Source organism: Herpailurus yagouaroundi, unplaced genomic scaffold (assembly GCF_014898765.1).
Source record: "Herpailurus yagouaroundi ecotype Mexico unplaced genomic scaffold, PumYag 28, whole genome shotgun sequence".
NCBI classification, from domain to species: Eukaryota; Metazoa; Chordata; class Mammalia; order Carnivora; family Felidae; genus Herpailurus; species Herpailurus yagouaroundi.
In genome coordinates, this window is record NW_024412376.1 from 77071721 (window position 1) to 77084416 (window position 12696).

A 12696-nucleotide genomic window follows, 5' to 3' on the forward strand; every position below is an offset into this window, starting at 1 on the left:
GGGGAAACAGAGGATAGGAAAATAGTTCTCTGTTACAGCCGAGAGGGTTCTTCCGCGCTCCCGGTGTGGTGTCCTAAGACAAATAGGAGCCCGTGGCTCTGTCCAGTAACCGATTTTCTCGACAAAGCCCTGGGCTCCCGCGCTGTGTCCTCGAGGAGCTACCTGCAAAACCTTCTCCTGAAGTGACGGACTTGTCTTTTGCAACCAGTTAGCACCTGCTCTTAAAACTTGATCCCTCCCTGGTTTGTTTCAAGTGGAGCCAGGGGATCAGGACTTAATTAGCAGTGCTATATCTCGTACTGATCGGTTCCATCCAGCTTCCCCCCGGGGGCCCCAGATTTGTCTCTATTTGGAATTCCCGTGCTCGCTGGGCGGCTTGTGTTAGCAGTTATCTGGCAGGCGCGTCCCAGTGCGGCGGGGCTGTGGGAGGCAAGTCCCGGCCGGCGGCCGCCACTCAGCCTGGAGCCCTCCGCCCGGAGCCCCGCCCCTCCCCGGCTTCCACCCGCCCCGGGCCAGGCCCCCCGCCGCGAGACGGCGACCCGAGCCCAGCCACCGTCTTCCGCTGGAGGAAGGGCCAAGGAGTTTGTGCGTTTGCGAATGGCCCTTGGGCTGCTGCTGAAGAAGGGTGTTTTTTGGTGGGTTTCTTTTTTTTTCCATAAGGAGAAAACGCCTCTTGCTCTGTACCAGCTTGAAGCCAAATAACATGTTTTGGCAACCATTATTTGGCAATTAGGGCTTCAGCTCACTGAAAGCATTCTTCCGTGCAAAATATGGCTTGGAAAGAAAACACTAAACCACATCTGAGTGAAAATATAGGAAGTGAACAAAGGGGTGACAGAGCAGTGAGAGTCAGGGATGGTGAGAGGCAAGGAGGTTGGGGGCCGGGCACACTTGGCAGAGGCCAGGCAATGACTGGGCGCCTGGATGTTTCCACAGCGCTAGCTCCCACTCTGGCCCGGTCCAGGAAAGGCCAGGGCCAAGCATGTGGGATCCCGTATCTTCGCGGTGGGCTTGCACTTCTTTGGCCCTCAAAGGAGCCCTGGAGCAGGATTTAGGCAAAGGTAGAGTAGAGCAGTGGAGCTGGGCGTGCGGCCATGTTGTCTGCTGGGCTCACATGGGCCTCTTCACCTCCGCCTCCTAAAAGGTGTGCATCCGAGCCTACAAGGTGTGGGCACTTCCAGAATTGAAGCATCCTCCAGGGATGATAGCTCTTTTCTCCCCTTGAGCCTGGCATCCCCCCACTTGAGAGAAGGACATGGCCAGAAAAGGAGGACTCCTCTTCCCACCTTTCCAGGACACCCACATCCTTTGATAAAAAGAGAGAGAGCAATTAAACAGAATACACTCCTTAATGGTGCAATTTGACAGAAATAAAGGGAGGTTGTAACATATGGCACATTGTTTCAGATCAACGCACAGCTGTTTTCTCTGTTAATTGAGATGTCACAAACATACCGTTCTTTCTTCTCTTCCTCTGCCTAACCCCCCAATTTTTCTGGTGGAGAAGTTTAGACAGGGTAAGATCTTGGATGGGGGGGAAACTGTGCCCAGCCAACCCTCCCCCGTGAAAGCACAGGCTCCAGAGTGTGTTAAACAAACCCTATACTCAGGAGCAGCAGCAGCAGAGGGTGACAGAGTGAGGGCCAGTATGTCTGGTCTCACCTTCCTTATAACCCCAAAATGCCATCCGAAATTACACCAAAAGAAGTGTAAGTGAATTTCATTGGTGACTCTGACATTACCAAAGAGGTTATTATGTATTACCCTATGAGTGTGCAAATATCCTATGAGCACTGTTTGGCTTAATTTTACCAGTGTAAATGACTTTTCCCTCACTCCTGGTTAATTTTCTGGTAAGTTTCCTAAGAACACTCAATGTTAGTGTAGGAATTTGTTAATCCTGGGTTTTTATGCATAGCCATTGGATGAGCCATTTTAAGTTTAATCAGAAAGATTTGTCCATTTCTACATGACCGGTTTCTGTACATTCACTTGATAAATATGATTTACTCATTACAATGGCATTTCTGAATTCACCTTTCATTATATATAGTGTTGGCGTTTTCTTTTTTTTTTTTTAATTTTTTTAACGTTTTATTTATTTTTGGGACAGAGAGAGACAGAGCATGAACGGGGGAGGGGCAGAGAGAGAGGGAGACACAGAATAGGAAACAGGCTCCAGGCTCCGAGCCATCAGCCCAGAGCCCGAGCCCGACGCGGGGCTCGAACTCACGGACCGCGAGATCGTGACCTGAGCTGAAGTCGGACGCTTAACCGACTGAGCCACCTAGGCGCCCCAATGTGTTGGCGTTTTCAAATCAAGGTATTAGTTATTTTGGTTAGCATATCAAATTTAAAGTTTCTAATGGTCATAGACTAAGATTTGAAAAAAATTTTTTAATTTTTATTTATTTATTTTTGAGAGAGAGAGAGCACTAGCAAGGAAAGGGCAGAGAGAGAGAGAGAGAGAGAGAGAGAGAGAGAGAGAGGAAGGCACAGACTCTGAAGCAGGCTCCAGGCTCTGAGCTATCAGCACGGAGCCCAATGCAGAGCTCAAACCACAAACCGTAAGATCAGGACCTGAGCTGAAGTTGGATGCTTAACCAACTAAGCCACCCAGGCACCCCAGATGGACTAAGATATTTAAATAAAATATGAATAAGAGCCTGTGAACTATCTTACAAATCTCATCTGATTTATAATTTTGCACAGACAATATCCTCACCTGTGTTTAAGTGTATGAAATCAGAATATTATCAGCATTTTATCATTTGTGTATTATCCTTTCAAGTTACTTAAATACAGGGTGGCAAGGTGAACCAGAGCATGCAGTCTTGGAAGAAAAATCTAGTCAGTTCAGCACTGGCGTTGCCAACTCTCTGTCCCTCTTTCTGTGGGCCCCCTTTGCTCTGTCTCAATGCCCATAACGTGGAAAAGTTAGAGACACTTGATGGTGTGCCTGCACATTTTGGCTTGCCTTTCTGTTGAAACTTTTAGAAGGAGTTCTGCCTGCAACTGAGTAGGGATCCTGAACAAAGTAAAATACGTAACATTTTCCCTCTGGGCACTTAGGAGGAAAAATATTTATCTCCAGTATTGAAATCTCAAGGTTCTAAAAGGGTTAGTGTCTTTTAAAGGCACCTATCAGGACTCTATCCCTTTTTAAGCCAGAGACCTGCACTCGCATGGGTGTATTCTCACATAGGTGCAGCTCGCTCTTGTATCTATTGCCAGGAGTAATAGGAAAAACATATGACAGATCTAGGAATTTACTACCTGTGTGTTTTCATATAAATCTTTCTTGCCTTTAGAGATGGTAGCTATAATATCATGGTAGAATGCTGCTCTACCCCAGCAGAAATAGAAGTTGTGTCCTTTTTGGCCAATATTTGAAAGGATCACAGGAGTCAAATAGACAGTCTAGATTCCTTTCAGAATGATTTTTGAAAATTCATCACTCTTTGGAATGTCAAGAGCCATATAAACCCATATTGCATAGTGTAGGAGCTAAATAAATAATTGTTAAATGAATAGATGAGTTTTAGAGTCTGACAGACCTCACATACACAGCTTCCAACCAAAACTTTTGAGGTACTAGCTTTTTGTAGGAACAGAATTTCACCGTATTATTGAATACCGTTCTAGTATATTCACCATTAAATAATTCAATACATGAGTCTGAAGAAAAATGTCCCTAAGATGTCCGTCTTCTTAATTGGTTTAAATGCAGTCAGGATAGTCTAAGTTCAAGATGTCTTTTTCTTTTTAATTTTTTTTTAAGTTTATTTATTCACCTTGAGAGACAGAGCACAAGTTGGGGAGGGGCAGAGAGAGAAAGAGAGAGAATCCTAAGCAGGCCCTGCACCCTCAGCACAAAGCCCAATGCGGGGCTCAAACTCATGAACCATGAGATCATGACCTGAGCCCAAGCCAGAAACTCAACCGACTGAGCCACCCAAGCGCCCCCAAGGTGCCTTTTTCTTAACATGCTTGTTGGTGGGTTATCTGCTAGGATGTTCCTTTGTCCACATCTCACAATTAAGAACATTACCACAATCACGCGTAGCATGGATGTCATTCATCTTCAACATTCTTCCTTGTCTGAAGTCACTCTGCCTCAGGATGATGCTGTCAAACACTTTGCTAATGAGGTATTATTGTTTATATTAGGCTAGCAAAAGGGTGCAGCAGTTTAAAAAATTAAGCTAATGAAAGGAATGAAGGATGTATGCAAGACGCATCCCGAGACACATGGCGGCGGGGGTGGGGTGATGGGCAGCATTTGTCGTCTGGTAAAACTGTCTGAAGCGCAGTCAGGAAAGATTTCAGTAAAAGAGGAATCTCACTTGGAAAAGTGTCTTATCAGAACAGTCTTGGAATTTAGCTTCCAAGACTGGGAACTGAATTCCTTCTTAGGAAGGGCCACCGGAACAACGTGAGCAGAGGTGGGGATCTCTTGAAAAAATGTAATATCTCTGCTTTGCCCGGGGAAGAGCGTATTTTGCTGATCTTGGGTAAATCATTGAAACCTTTGTGGTTTGACGTCTGGATCCGTAAAGACTAATAATTCTGTAGCCCTGCAGTGCCTCGGGTGAGGCTGTTTGTTTGATTGGGAGGTGAGATTATTGTTTCTTTGATTGCAATCCACTTGTATGAGGAACCAAAACTGCATCTCAGTGTTGTTCTCAATTCAAAGAGGTTTGTGCACATAGTGTGTTGGAGTAATGTTTTAAATTTTTTATTCACTGAAAATAAATGTCTTTAATAGCGACCCATAGTGTCTTTGTGCACTACCCGAGCTTGTAAGAAGCTAGGCAGTCTCCACTCCTAAAAGCAAGGGCTTGTCTATGTCTGTATGTAGGAACAGTAGCATTTTAATTTTCTACACAGTTTGAGAGTTGTCTCCTTTATTTCCTGTTGACTCAGCTATCTTCTTCCCACATTTTGGGGTTTGTGGTAAATGAAGAATTTGTATTTGGCCACTGGAAATGAGCCTTTGAATAAGCTGAGAATCATGTGGATCCTGTGATTTTTCTAAATGACCTGAAATTCTCCTTTTCTCGCAGATTCATCAACTTTAATAAGAATTATGTATGCATCTGCTAAAAGTGGGACCTGAGTGATAGGAGAAAGCTTAGCTAAATCCTATATAAAACTCAGTTTTAAGAATCCTCATTTCCTTGAAATTCCTTCAAAAACAAATCAGCCCTTGTGAATGATACACAAAGCCTTGTTTTGTTTCTATAACTTTTCTCTCTCTTGACAGGCAATAGGCCTCCACCAAGGGAAGAAATACTTAAACTCATAATAATAAAAGTAGAAGTTGTCTATGAAAATCCAAGGATACACTGCCAAAGGACTCAATGCACATCTGCCCCAATCCACCTATTAATTCTGACAGATTTTACAAATACTTCCTTATTTATCTTCCTATGTTCTATTTCTCTCCTTAATCTTTATGCAGTTACAAAAAACTCTTTGAAATTATGTAAATGTTTACAAATTTCATTTTAAACATCCTGAATTGAAAGAATTAACTCATTTACATCATTTGCTTGCTTTCTTTTTCCTTTTCTTTTCTTTCTTTTCTTTCTTTCTTTCTTTCTTTTCTTTTTACTTCAACTATTTTTAAGCACTTGGTTATACAACAATCACCACCATCCATCTCGAGCATGCCATTTTCTTTTAAACATCAAATTTCAAAACTATAACCCAAAAGAATTGTTCCTTCTCCCGGTACAACACTGGGAGTTACTGGATCCAGGAGGCTTAGTGGAGGGCCGGGACTGGTTGGGGCTGGTTGGACTCTGGGCCCTGCTGGCAGAAACCTGTCTTGGGCAAAGGGAAGAGACATGTGGGCAGACCCAGCCAAGTCTCTCTACCTAGCAGATGAATAAAATGTGTTACGTCCCAAGGACACAGCAAACCGTAATGGGAGAATAGATGGTGGAGCCAGTGGCAAAAATCTCTAGGGAGATGAACACGTGTGCGGTGCAATAGGATCAGGAAGTTCTGAAGGTAGCTTCAGCAACTCGGCACCCAGGAGTCCCACTGTCATGCTTTGTGGAGCCGCGGGACACAGGGATCTTTCAATAGGTGGTGTTTCCTATTTTCCTGCTTCACTCTTTTGACTCCCATTTCTTCCTATGTTTACTAGGGAGGGAATAAACTCCTTTTCCACCAGTCATGATTCTATATCTCACCATATTCAAAGTATTTGGGGTTTTTTTGTTTTTCTTTTTGTTTTTTAATGTTTATTTTTATCTTTGAGAGAGAGAGAGAGAGAGAGAGAGAGAGAGAGACAAAGTGCGAGTGGGGGAGGAGCAGAGAGAGAGGGAGACACAGAATCCAAAGGAGGCTCCAGGCTCTGAACTGTCAGCACAGAGCCTGACATGGGATTAAAATTCATGAACCACAAGATCATGATCTGAGCCAAGGTCAGATGCTTAACTGACTGAGCCACCCGGGTACCCCCCAAAGCATTTTGAAAACAGAGCATTTGGGATTGGAAGAACTGGTACCTCAATTCCTCATAGGCAGACAGAACTCTCCTTTCTTCTTTCTCTCCCTGTTCCATTAAACTCATCTTTTTGCTCCTGTTATTATACACTAGTGTCTCAACGTTGCTGTTGTTGCTTGATTCCTGGAAAAGAGACAGTTTGGGTGAGGGCTTGGCCAAAAAGGGGTGTGAAAGGGTGGGGTAGTGTTTGTTTCCCACCTTTTCCATGAAGCTTTTTTTCATGAAAGGAGATAAGCAGAGGCTTATAAAAGTGTGAGGCCACAGGCATAGGAGCCCAGTGACCAAATGGGGCCCAGAACTACGAAGAAAGCTGTTCTGTTTGCTTTTGCACAGGATCTAGCATTGCTGGGATATCCCAAACATGGACCATTTCGTGGCTTTGTCATGAGTGTTGCCGTCCCCATCATGGGCAGTGGCAGAAGCACTCTTTCAAAATGGCTTCGTGGTCAGCAGGTGTGGACACTTTGGAGCCAAATGCAGAGAAGAGTGGAGTGGGTATTACAAAGAAACAATATCTGACAGCCTGACCTGTGGGCACAAGTAAGGCATCCCCTAGGGATTTCCACAAATACCCTATGGACACTCCAAGGAAGGGCTAGAAACCTACTGTCACAAGGGTGGGGGCTTTGAGCTAACTGACATTTGAGTTACGTTGTATTACCCCAAAAAACTATATTACTTATTCCTCAATTTCCTCCGCCAGATGGAAAATATAGTAGTTATTGTCTAAAATATAAAATGTAACTATTCTGGGGTGCCTGGGTGGCTCAGTTGGTTAAGCATCCAACTTCGGCTCAGGTCATGATCTCCAGGTCTGTGGGTTGGAGCCCGCATCGGACTCTGTGCTGACAGCTCGGAGCCTAGAGCCTCCTTTGGATTCTGTGTCTCCCTCTCTCTCTCTGCCCCTCCCCAGCTCACGCTCTGTCTCTCTCTGTCTCAAAAATAAATAAACATTGAAAAAAAATTTTTTTAATGTACTATTCTATGGGACAATAATATCCCAACAAAGGTGCAGAGATACTTCCAGGTAGAAGTATCTTGTAAAGATTCCAAGCCAAAGATACAGGACACTGTGTTATCTTTTTTTTTTTTTTTTTTAATGTTTATTTATTTTTGAGAGAGACAGAGACAGAGCATGGGCAGGGGAGGGGCAGAGAGAGGGGGAGATCCAGAATCCAAAGCAGGCTCCAGGCTCTGAGCTGTGAGCAGAGTCCGACACGGGGCTCGAACTCACAGACTGCGAGATCATGACCTGAGCTGAAGTCAGACAGTCAACTGGCTGAGCCACCCAGGTGCCCCAAGACACTGTGTTATCTTAAAGTGGCACAGATGCTGCAAAAGTTCAATTCAGTGCAGGACCCACAGAAATTAATTCATTCAACTGAGAAACATTCAGAGATTCAATTACAAGTCGGGCTGTGGGGGTAAAATGATAAAGCAGTCTATTCTCTCAACTCAGAACACATATATGAGGTTGGTCTGTGTCAGACACGAGCAGGGCCAGAAGAGCAAGGCCTGGAGAAAACACAGGTGTTCAAGGACTGTGCACAGGAGTGCTCCCAGAACTGCAAAAGTAGCTGGAGAAGAGTGTCCTTCACATCGTGCCTCCAGCTACCCTCTGCCCTTCATCTTCCCAGTGGGGGCACGTGGGCCATCGGGATATCTTCCATGCATGGGGAGGGAACAAGGCAGGGATCCAGGCTGTGTCAGGGCTTCTCTCTACTTAAAGATGGCATCTTTTCTTGACTGTGGCCACTTCACTCTGCCAGGACCACTGTGCCAGGAACAGGCTTCTTTTAGAGTCTTGGTTGAGAAGGATTACGCAAATTATTTCACTTCAGGGTTCCCAAATCTCCCCAAGGAAATCTCCACTCGCTCTCCCTTGGCCTCCGCCCCTCCCCCACTTGGGTTCAGTCCATACTCCGGTCTCAGCTCCCAGGGGTTCCTCTGCCTCTCTCACCAGGTCATACCCCACAGCCCAGAATGGGTTTCTGTTTCGTTTTGCTTTGCTTTTTCTCGTTGCCCTCTGGTATGACAGGAAACCACCATACATCAGAGTATATCAGTCATCCTCCTTACTCTATGGTTATCTCTATCAACTATGCTCTAGTTCTCTATTTTGTTTCCTTGGAACCCACAAATCCTCTCTTCTCTCAACAAAGCCTGCTCTTTCAAATGAAAATCTTGGCTCTCATGTCTATTTTCCCTGAAATGAGCTTCAAGAGCCTATTTTGGAGAAGCTCAACACTGACTCCTTTGTTATGGCTGGTTACTACCGCCTTCCCCCTGAAACAAGGGATGCCCCGGCTTCAGTGCGTGGCAGCAGGAATTACAGGGAAGGAAAAATACATCCAATAATATTTTTAAATATTGTTCTGTTATAGAAGACCATTCGGCAGCAGCTGAGGTTAGAAACCCTGAATGTGTAGTACTGCTAATCTCACAGCCGTATGCGTTCTTCTAGCAGCATTCAAAAGACTGACTTTAAGCAGACAGTTGGACAGACTTAGGCTGCATTGTGGAGAGACAAGTTCTTTGAAAAGACAAGGGACAAACAGTTGACACTATTGACAAGACAGCAATCACTGGATAATGGGAAAAGTGAAGTCAGAAAGGGGCTGGAGGAGACGTAAGGGTCAAGGGGCTGGAAGCTTAGGTAAATTTGGAGATAACCTGATTGTAGTTGAGTAGGAGTGAGTGACATACTTGTATTTGTCATTTTAGAGATGACACAGTTTATGGAAGTTCAGCTCCAATGGGGACATGCCCAAGTGTGCAGAACAACATTTTGCTGCTCTCCAAACTAGGTTGCAAATACTAGAAGTCACCTAAAACCTAGTGCATTATTCCTTTTGCATTCCTGTTAGAACTCCTCTGTAAACGCTGCCAGCCCGAAAAGGCTATACCTCAGGTTCCATGTCCTCGGCCTTCTGACAGCTCCCCACCAGAACTCCTTGTCCTCACTGCAAGAAGGGATCTTGAAAACAAAGCTGGGGGCAGAGCCTGGGTGGCTCAGTCAGTTAAGTGTGACTTCCACTCAGGTCATGATCTCCTGGTTCATGAGTTCGAGCCCCAGCGTGGAGCTCTGGGCTGACAGCTCGGAGCCTGGAGCCTGCTTCTGATTCTGTGTCTCCCTCTTTCTCGCTGCTCTTCCCCTGCTTGTGCTCTCTCTCTCAGAAATAAATAAATAAATAAATAAATAAATAAATAAATAAACATTAAAAATAATTAAAACCCAGCCAGGAGAAGAATAAAATGTTGGCAACATTGCATCAGCCCTTGCGTGTCCTACATACCCCATCCTCGCTGCCTACCTTATGGAAGACAGCTGGAAGATACAAATAATAATATATATAAAGCATTTTATACTTTGCGAAATTGCTTTATTCACCTATTTTATCAACCCCCATGTCATTACCATACCTATTTTACAGGTGAGGAAAATAGAGGCTCGGTGAAGTCAAGTCCACATTCACCAAGCTAGTCTATCCTCTTTATCCCTCACACCTGACCCAGGTACCATCTCCTCTGCCTCGGCTCCCCATCTATGTGCCCTCTTGACCTGCACATACTCTGTCCTCACCTCTTTCTGTTGGACGTATGACACTCCATCGTGATATATTAACTCACCTGCGCGTGCATCACACCAAGCCATCACAGAAGGCCCAGCACCTGGCGCAGAGCATGGCTCCCGACAAGCCCTCCTAAGCATTTCTTCAGTGAAGAAAGGGTAACTCTGGAAAGAACAGGGAAGGTAGAGAGCATCTGTGAAGAACCAGTGCTTTCCTTGGCCCATTTGCTGACACCCCTCAAGCTGTTAGGGTTTTCCAGTCTGCATGCTCACAAATTGTTTTGTGAAAAGGGAAGGCCTGAGGGCTTGGATCGACCAGCCCAGATACCCTACAGGTAGGACTCCAGGGAGGCTGGCATTTAGGAAATGGAAGTTTCATAGGCAGATAATCTCTCCTGGACCTCTGGGTTTGAGAAAGAAAAGGGCAGGAAGGAGAACAGAATTTTTACAGCCTTGTATATAAAGATCTCCTTGTAAAACCAAACTTCAAAGGGAGAGAGAATATCACTCCTTTGCAAGGAGCCTCATTAATTATCGCAGCATCTCTGCAAGGGAAGCACATTGGAAGGAATATTTCTCAAATGAGGAAACTGAGTGTGAAATAGCTTGATTACCGGTAAGCCAGAAAAATAAAACCCGATGTATTTCCAGACTCCTCTTCTACAGTGCCCGCGACCTCCACCAGGCCATTTAACCACTTATTAAAGAAACATTCGTGGAGACCCTGCCTTCTGCCCAGCACCATGTCAGGACCCAGCCAATACGTCCCTAAACTAGAGGATTTCGTATTTCACCTGATCACCAGTAATGTTTGCAAATAGTCGAAAGAGGCAAACAAATATCTGTGACGCAATGTGCTAAGCGTGAGGACAGAAGTATGAACAAAAAGCAAAGACATCACAGGGAGGAGAGTGATTACTTTTGCCCGGGATGATTAAAAAATACTTTAACTGAAATCTTTAGTTCATCACAAGATTTTGAGAGCTGGCATTAGCAAAGTTCTGGATTAATACTTGCAATGAGGCGGTAAAGTGAGGACAAGCCCCCCTCCACAGTACTATGTTTGCATCATCTTACAGAAATAGTTATCCACACCCCCACCCTACCAGCTAGGGAAAGGAACTATGGAGAGTGTCCGTAATCCCTAATATTTATTCAGCACTCGCCATTTACTTTGCCAGTGTTGTTACACGAATCATCGCATTCATTTCTCACAACAAAATCTACAAGTCAACCATACTTATATGCCCATTTTACAGATGAAGGTATTTAGAGGGATAAAGTAACTTGCCCAAGAGTTCACACAGACAGAATACGGTGTTATTTTGAGACCAATCCATGATTGAATTAATGAGGGTATTAGTCATTTTGGTCACATGTATGTTAAGTTATACATTAGCTTTCATTTTGTGGCTCAGAATTAACAATGTTCATTTAATTAAATAAAATTACCATTGACCTTTCCTGTAAATTTTTCCCTTCTCTCTCAGCAACCCCTAAACTTCCCCTCTCCCCATACTCTCTGAATATAAATGTAGATAAAAATAACTTTCTGCAGGGGCGCCTGGGTGCCGCAGTCGGTTAAGCGTTCGACTTCAGCCAGGTCACGATCTCGCGGTCCGTGAGTTCGAGCCCCGCGTGGGGCTCTGGGCTGATGGCTCAGAGCCTGGAGCCTGTTTCTGATTCTGTGTCTCCCTCTCTCTCTGCCCCTCGCCCGTTCATGCTCTGTCTCTCTCTGTCCCCAAAATAAATAAACGTTGGAAAAAAAATAAAATAACTTTCTGCATGCCATGTTATGGGCTCTGTAGTCGAGACGATGGACGATGGTCCCACAAGTTCAGAATACCTTTCATCCAAGCATTAATGGTGAATTATACTTAAAGAGGCAGCATTTCTTTTAAAGCTTCAGCTCAAAATATCCTTGACTGGGTGTGTTAAACCAAAGCACTTAATTAGAGATGACTTACAGTAATACCTTTCTTTGTCACTTAATATCCTCTAACCACGAAAATCCAGAGGTTTTTACCTGTACCACAGAAACCTCACTTCCAAGGGCAGGATAATTACTCTGTAGGCTTTAGCCTTCTGAACTCAGACAATGGAAACTTCAGGACTCATCCCCACTTTTCTCATAATGATAAATTCTTTTTTTTTTTTTAATTTTTTTTCAACGTTTATTTATTTTTGGGACAGAGAGAGACAGAGCATGAACGGGGGAGGGGCAGAGAGAGAGGGAGACACAGAATCAGAAACAGGTTCCAGGCTCTGAGCCATCAGCCCAGAGCCCGACGCGGGGCTCGAACTCACGGACCGTGAGATCGTGACCTGGCTGAAGTCGGAGGCTTAACCGACTGCGCCACCCAGGCGCCCCTCATAATGATAAATTCTTGATTACCTCACTCTTCCAGGAGAATAAAGTAGAGTCCGCACAACAGATATTCACTTAAAGAAAAATGACTTGCCATTGAATTAGTTATTCTGGATAGCCACCAGCAAGGATGATACTTAACTGTTCAACTTTTAGCCTCAAACTGCCTGAGTTTGTATCCCATTGCCTCTACTTAGTAAGAATGTGACATTCGGTGGGTGATCTCAACTTGCTGAG